Source organism: the organism of the source record quoted next, unplaced genomic scaffold (assembly GCF_019419815.1).
Source record: "Pyrus x bretschneideri cultivar Hongxiangsu unplaced genomic scaffold, Pyrus_bretschneideri_v1 Contig44, whole genome shotgun sequence".
Lineage (NCBI taxonomy): Eukaryota > Viridiplantae > Streptophyta > Magnoliopsida > Rosales > Rosaceae > Pyrus > Pyrus x bretschneideri.
The window spans coordinates 4,239,995-4,248,452 of record NW_025999768.1 but is presented as its reverse complement, the minus strand read 5'-3'; positions in this window follow the sequence as shown (position 1 = coordinate 4,248,452).

The following is an 8,458-nucleotide window of genomic DNA, read 5'->3' as shown; positions in this document are numbered from 1 at the left end:
TTACTGATGCGTTGGTCCCCTCCCCTAGATCAAATCACAGCACAGCACCGCACAGAACCTAAATTAAGCAAATTATCTCTCAAACAGACGTAATTTCAGCCTAAAACTCAAAATCTCCAACGCTTGACCAATGCTGGTTTTATACAACTATAGCAACTAGAGGCAATCAATGCAATGGAGAACGTAGGCCACAATTCCCTCGATCTGGCTCGCTCGCTTTGTGCTGTCCTGGGAGGATCTCAACTTGCAAAGTAAGACGCTCAGACTTGGCTTTGAGATACAGCTACAAACGGCAAGAAAGAAAAAGAGAAGAGGATTAGTTGATCTTTCCTTGTTTCCTTCCTTAAAGTCTTTGAATGCAATACAATGCACAAACACAAACAAAGCAATCAAGAGATAAAATCCAACAGAATAGAGAAGAGAAGAATCTAGAATCATAATTTGAAAGGGAAATCAAGAAGACTCAAGAGATGAAGATTTTCGCTCCGTCACCCTTCAAAATTAAAATCCATCTTCCATTCCATCCGAAAAAGAAAAGTCCCCATAATCATAATCCATCGAGACTCAAGAGATGATGTTGAGATATCAATGTTAACAACTGAACCACAATTTATATTTTTTATTTTAAAAAAAGGAAGATAAAAAAGTGTTCATAAATGAAATGACTTTAGAGGGGATGAAACAAATAAATCAACAGTAGAAAAGCTGAGGGTATGCCAACCAAATTGAGCAACACAAGGATAAAATTAAGGTTCATATTCATATATACAACACATACATACATACATACCTACCTACCTGTGAATCTTTCTGAAAGGATGAGGATGAGGATTCAGCAGCAACAGCAGCAAGGAACAGAGTTGTTGTGCACTTTTACCATCTCATCAGTTTGAGTTTGAGTACCCTTCCCTGGCCCTTTTACTTTGAGAAACTAAAACAAGGAGAGAGAGGGATGTTGCGTTGGATTGGATTGGATTAACAATGTGTTCCAGTGTTGGTGTAAGAATAAAAAGAAACGGGTTAAGGTGTTTAAGGAACAAAATGAATTTTGATGCGCTGCACCTGGATTTCCCTTTCTTGTTGCTACCCTCTCCTATTTTCCCTTATTAGTAATTTACTTTTTTTTATTAGGTTTCCCAATGTTTGTTTTATGATTATGTTTATGTAGAGAGAGAGAGAGAGAGAGAAAGATGGTTTGGTTCGGTGTATTCGACTGTACACATAGACAAGTGGGGCTCTCTTTGCTGACATGCAAGTTGCAAGTTGCTGGTTTTGGAAAATCAGGACTGTGTTCCCAAGGTTCTTCACCCCTGGACTCCCCCTCATTAGTCATTTCTCTCTCTCCCTATTATTTATTATTATTTTTCATTTCTTTTTTTTTTTTTTAATAATCTTATTTTTCATTTCTATCTTTCTCTCTCTTTCCCTCTCTTTCTCTCTCTAGAAGAGGGACAACCCGTAGAGAGGAGGATGGGCTGGGTCCACTCTGTCAATTCATTCATTTTCTTCGCAAAATTGCAAATAGCGAATCTGTGGTGGTCAAGTAATGGAATCATTCCATTCCATGTATGGAGTATGCTATGTCTCGAGTCTTGATTACATTTGCAATTGCAATGGGTCCACACAGTGCGCCCCCCATCCCCATTCCAGTCAATCAGACGGACCACACACATTTCATCTAATTACGCTGCTCCTAATCACCTAATCATCGATCGTCAAAACATGAGAAAAACTCTTTATACTAGTTTGGTAGTCAGGACTCATGAAACCAAACCGTCTTAAAACAAACAAACCATACACAGCCCACAGCATCCTCAATATTGGACAAGGATCCTTTCCGAATCCTCTTTGTAGGGATTCAAAGATCAATCAATCGTATTCGTTTATCATATATCGTGCGATCAGTTTTGTTTAGGTACTATTTATATTTAATTTTAATTTTAAAATTTAACATAATTTATAACCGCACAATATATGATGAATAGATACAATTTATTGATCATCTGGATTCTCACAAAAAAAATCCTGAGAGAATCGTATTCCCTCATTATTAATCACCATCTCTTACTCTAATCCAAACAGGCAAAAATGACAATACATTGAAGCTCATAAATAAATAAGTAAGTGGCATCTTAGAGGTGTGCGTGTAATCTGACGGAGGAGCCAAAAATTCATCAGGGGCCTTGAAGCAAAATAAAATAAACTAAAAAAAATAGTTTCAAGTATAATTAATTGGTGAACAATCAAAGGTTCTTTATATTGTTTTGTATTGTCATGAAAAATTTTAATCAAATAAGATTGATGGAGCTTGTATTAAAAATTTAGCATTTAGATGATTATACATAAGAATAGAGCTTGTTTACGAGCTTTAATAAAAAATAAAAAAAATTCACACATTAGATTCGAACCAAAATTTAAAGTTATGGCTAGCTCAAAACTATTACTATGAGATTTTTCTTTTAACATAATTAGATCTTCCTCTAGATTGTATATATTTTGTTTTATATGAACTAACAAAAAAAAAACAAAAGGTAGCTGGCATCAAAAGACTTATATGCTAAAACAAGGCTAATTATAAGAATTACATGGTAAGAAAATCAGAAAAGTGTTTGCATAAACAAGTCTTAAGGCCTTGACTTGCTGGAAACTCTACTCTACTAATGGATTATATACTCTTTATTGCATAAACTATAAAACATCAAGGGTAAAGTACAAAAAACTACCTCAACTATTGCGATCATGACAGTTTTATACCTCATCTTTTAAAATTGACAATGTCATACCGCATCTTACGAATTTGTGACAATGTCATACCTCCGTCAATTTTTCTGTTAGTCTTTCTGTTAAATGCTAACGTGGCAATAGACGGGGACCACTTTCTATTAAAAAATTAATAAAAAATTATTAAAAATTAAAAAAAATATTTAATATTTTTTAAATATTAAAATAATAAATAAAAGTAAAATTAAAAAAAAAGGGTAAAGTACAAAAAACTACCTCAATTATTGGGGTCACGACAGTTTCATACCTTATCTTTTAAAATTGACAATGTTATACCGCATCTTACAAATTTGTGACAATGTCATACCTCTGTCAATTTTTCTGTTAGTTTTTCTGTTAAGTTCTGATGTGGCTTGATTCGGGACATACTTTCTATTAAAAAATTATTAAAAACTAAAAACAATTATTTAATATTTTTTAAAATAATAATAAAAGCAGAGAAGAAAAAAACCATCAGTTTGTCCCTCCCCTCCCCCTCCCCCCTCCTCTCTCTTCTCCCATCTTCATTTTCTTCCCCCCAACTGCAAACCCAAAAAATAAAAAAAATTTTGAAAACCCAACAACCCCCTACAGAAGAACAAGAAGGAGGAGGAGGAGGAGGAGGAGGAAGAAGAAGAAGAAGAAGAGGAAAAAAAAGGAGAAAGGAAAAAAAAAAATTCCCCCTATCGGCACGGAAGAAGAAGAAGGGAGAAGGAGAAGGAGGAAGAAGAAGAAGAGGAAGAAAAAATAAAAAATAAATTTGAAAACCCATCAACACCCCCCTGCGGAAGAAGAAGAAGGAGAAGGAGAAGGAAGAAGAAGAAGAGGAAAAAAAGGAGGAAGGAATTTTATTTTATTTTATTTTTTAAAAAAAAAAAAAAAAAAAACATCAACTCCCCTGCGGAAGAAGAAGGAAAAAAAAAAAATTTTTTTTTTTGAAAACCCATCAAACCCCAAATCCACCACTTTCATCTATTCTCCACATCCTCTTCCACACCTATCCTCCACCTTCTTTGTGCACCCATCTTCCCACCGACGAGATCTGGGTTTTTTTTTTTTTTTTTTTTCTTCCTGGGTTGCAGGAGGGACAAGAGTGTGGGTGTGGGTGTGGGTATGGGTGTGGGTGTGGGGAAATTGAGTGCGAGTGTGGGGGGAAGACAAATTGGATTTTTTTTTTTTTTTTTTTTGGGATTTGCAGGTGGGGGAAGAAGATGAAGAAAGTGAGAGGAGAGAGGAGGGAGGAGGGAGGAGGGAGGAGGGGGGAGGGGAGGGACAAAATGAGGGTTTTTTTTTGGCCTTTTATTATTATTTTAATATTTAAAAAATATTAAATAATTTTTTTTAGTTTTTAATAATTTATTAATAGAAAGTAGGTCACGAATCAAGCCATGTCAGCACTTAACAGAAAAACTAACAGAAAAATTGACAGAGGTATGACATTGTTACAAATTCATAAGATGCGGTATGACATTGTCAATTTTAAAAGATGAGGTATGAAACTGTCGTGATCCCAATAGTTGAGGTAGTTTTTTGTACTTTACACTTTTTTTTTTAATTTTACTTTTATTTATTATTTTAATATTTAAAAAATATTAAATATTTTTTTAGTTTTTAATAATATTTTATTAATTTTTTAATAGAAAGTGGTCCCCGTCTATTGCCACGTCAGCATTTAACAGAAGAACTAACAGAAAAATTGACGGAGGTATGACATTGTCACAAATTCGTAAGATGCGGTATGACATTGTCAATTTTAAAAGATGAGGTATGAAACTGTCATGACCGCAATAGTTGAGGTAGTTTTTTGTACTTTACCCAAACATCAAATATAAATTAGTTAAATTCCAAGATAGATCTTGGCCTATTTTGTACTGTGTCTGTGTGTGTGTGTGCATGTGGGAGATAACTATAATGACCCGTCCTTAATTTCAGGGTAATTTTGTACTCACCAGTGCAATTTGACCAAAAACATTATTGTGCACATTGACTTTTGTTGATTTTATTTTCGTTGTATGTGTGACGCATTAATGGGCATATTCTTGTAATAATTGTTGTTATGAACGTATAGGCGCAAACAGAACAAGAATTGGACTTAAGACGAGTTTTAAATGCATGTATTTTTGAAACCCAATCCAATTCAAGAGAATTGTATTAGTTATGTGGGACCCATGAGGATATTTATTTTCTTAGGAAATACTCATAAATAGGACAATTCCAAATTCCTTAATCTTGGGACAAAAATAGGACATTTCGAATATGCACACGACATTCACACGACATGTACAACAATCAGACAAAAATAGGATTTTTCTTACACCTTGAAATGACCAAATTGTGCTCATATATAAATGAGTTATTTCCTCCTATTTTCTGATTTCTCTCTATACTTTCTCTCCCTTATTCTCTCTCTTCTCTCACTTTCTCCCTCACGCACTTTCTCTTCCCTTCTCACTGTGCACACACAGTGCACAGTCATTCCGACCAATACCATCTAAATCGAAGCCACCACCAATTTCATCTCGTCCTCATGAGTCCAAAACACCTAGCCTTATCACAAATCTCATCCCCGATAATTGGGATCGAAACTCAAGCAGGCCGTGAGTTTTCTAGCCATTTTCTGGCAACACGGCAAACAATCGAGGCTCGAGACCACCACCGTTGGACTCACATCAAGGGTGGGAACAAAGCCCAATCATTAAATGCTGGTGTTTTGTTGGATGAATTTTTTAGGATTTGCTTACTATATGTACACGACATTCACATGATATCCTCACATATCCAAGCCAACCCAACAACCCAGAGCTCACAGCTCTCTCTGAAATCGGAAAAAAATGATGTCGTCACGTGTCCATATACACTATATGCACACCACATGCATATCATATGCACAGTACATGCACATAATATGCACATAACTGGAGATCAAGTAATGAGCTGTTTTTCGCATTAATAAGAAAATTTAACAACAACCTATTGGTATAGTGAATACAATTAAAACATAATTGTTACGTACATAAGGTTACAGTGGCAGTTTGTAAAGTCTTATTACGTATATCAATCACCGGTTAACCATGCATGTAGAAAACATGATATTTGTTGTCGTTATTTCATGGACATGCATGATCCTTAACATCCTCTAAGCTTTTTCTTAATTTAGTTTTTCGCCGAGGCCAGCTAGGTTGTGGTTATACTTGCTAAATTTTAGGGCACAACATACGTGCATCATAACTAGTGAACATTCCCGCTTCTTATATTAAGATGTAGCCATGCACACCATATGCACATTACAGAAAAAAATTCACAAATTTCTGCAATTTGACACTGGAACCATAAATTGTTCTATCCCAGTTTCATAGCACGTCAAAACCTGAAACTTATTCCACAACCCATACGCCTTAACATGAAACACAAACCCTAATTTAACTTCAAAGTATTAATTCATCTTACAAATAACCCATTTATTCCATAAATTATTGATAAAGGAACTTGGAACTAAACATCCTACCTTACTATGTTTGCAAAAGCTTCATTGTCAATTTCTTGACGATTTCAACCACTAATTAGCATCACTAACTGATCACAACTCCCCACACACCATCCAACTCACCGTGTAGCAAGATATGAGAAAGAATTCTTCAATTCCAGCAAGGAAATGAGCATCGATGAGTTTCCGAGCTCCCTTGGCTGTTTTCCGACCTCTCCGACCACAAATTCAACGTATGGAAGGCAAAATTCGAGTCTTCGTTCTTTTAACTTCATTTTGATATAAGATTCGTGAACAATGGTGGTGCTTTGGAGCTCATCGAAGCTCGATATTTTTCGGCGGGTTTCTGTAATAACCAACAGATCCACCACCTCGAACGGGGCCGACCAAACCTGAGAACCCAATTCGTATTCGGCAAACCGGATCCGACCCGATCCTTTTTCGAATCCAATTCAAAATATTCCTTGAAATATTTCGTTAGTTTTAAGAGAATATTTTGTCCAGGGACGGAATATTCTACCGGTGTTAATCAGTTTACTTTTTTTTTAGGTTTTCGGCCTAAGACCCCTCTTGAGGTATTTCAACGTGTTGATTCCAGATCCGTACTCCATTTCTCCAAATTTGATAATTTGAACACAATTTCATGATTGACCACTACTTGAATTTGTAGTAAGTAGAGATCCGATTGTTGGATAGTTATGAAAGTGTAATATGTTATTGTAGAAGTAATGTGTTGGTCTCATAAACATTTACAATGGAAATCTGATGTGCAAATCTTCCACAATGAGAATAATAAGGGTGGTTGACTTTATCAGAAACCATTTTGACTGAGGGTTGACTTAGGACCAACATGTTTCGAATCTTCTCGAATGTTGATGTTAGCATCACTAAAGGCCTGATAGACCCTAGCAGTTAGAATTTACCCATCATCACTCTATATTTGTGGTTAAGAGAGATATTCATTTCTACTAAGTACGATGTTTAAATGTTTAAGTAGTATATGTTGAAATTCTCGTATGAATGATAAATTACAATTGGCTTGATCCCTTCACATGGTACGTAGGCAATCTAACTTAGAAGTTAAAATGCAGTCATAAGATTAAATAAAATTAAATAGTGTATCATGTCTTCCCGAAGTGATATTATTGTGATTTGGTCAAGGTGCATACTTTATCAGATTGATAAAGACAAGGCTCCTCAAGGGGGAGCTAGTTGTAGGTGAATGGGTTTTTAATTCAGAAAGTTTTATTTATCTAAATTCTAAGCATGGCTATATAATGGATTTCAGTTATATTTTAAGAATTATACCGACTTCATGATATACCTTTAGATTTATGATTTACGAACTAGACAGATTTCAAGATTTTACTACTAGAAATTATGATTTATGGTTTATGATACATGATTTATGTTGTATGACAAGGACGATTTCATGATTGTTATTCCTTTATTATTACTTATTTTGTGGCACACATACACCCATACAAATTTAAAGTATTATACCATGTCCATGGTAGTAGGACACAACTTGCACGTGTATGAGTATTTTCAACTTGTCCACATTGTGGACATGTCCTTCCAGCTTGTCATTGCCTCAAGATCACTTAGCAATGACATGATTATATTTCCAAGTTCCACTAGTTACGGCTAATGGATGATATTACATATCAGCTTACACATGTGTTGGGGTACTACATTTATACTCTTAGCTTGTCATTACATTGACATTCTTCAGTAATGACATGATTACACAATTATATTCTCAGCTTGTACCACGTTCACAATCGTAGGATACATCTTGGACGTGTATGAGTATTTCCAACTTGTCCACATTCGTGGACATGTCATTTCAGCTTGTCATTGTCTCGATATTACTCGGCAATGACATGATTATATTTTCAGTTTCCACTAGCTACGGCTAGTGTGTGTGTGTGTGTGTGTGTGTGTGTATTAGCTTACATGTGTATTGAGGTACCAAAGTTATATTTTCAGCTTGTCATTACCTCAAGATTACTCAGTAATAACATGGTTACAGTTATATTCTTAGCTTGTCATTACCTCGAGATACTTAGTAATGACATGATTACATATGTATTCTCAGCTTGTCATTGCTTAGAGATTGCTCAGCAATGACATGATTATATTATCTAGCTTCCAATAGCTACAGCTAATGGATGATATTGTATGTCTTGCCACCCGTAAGTGTCGGCTCAG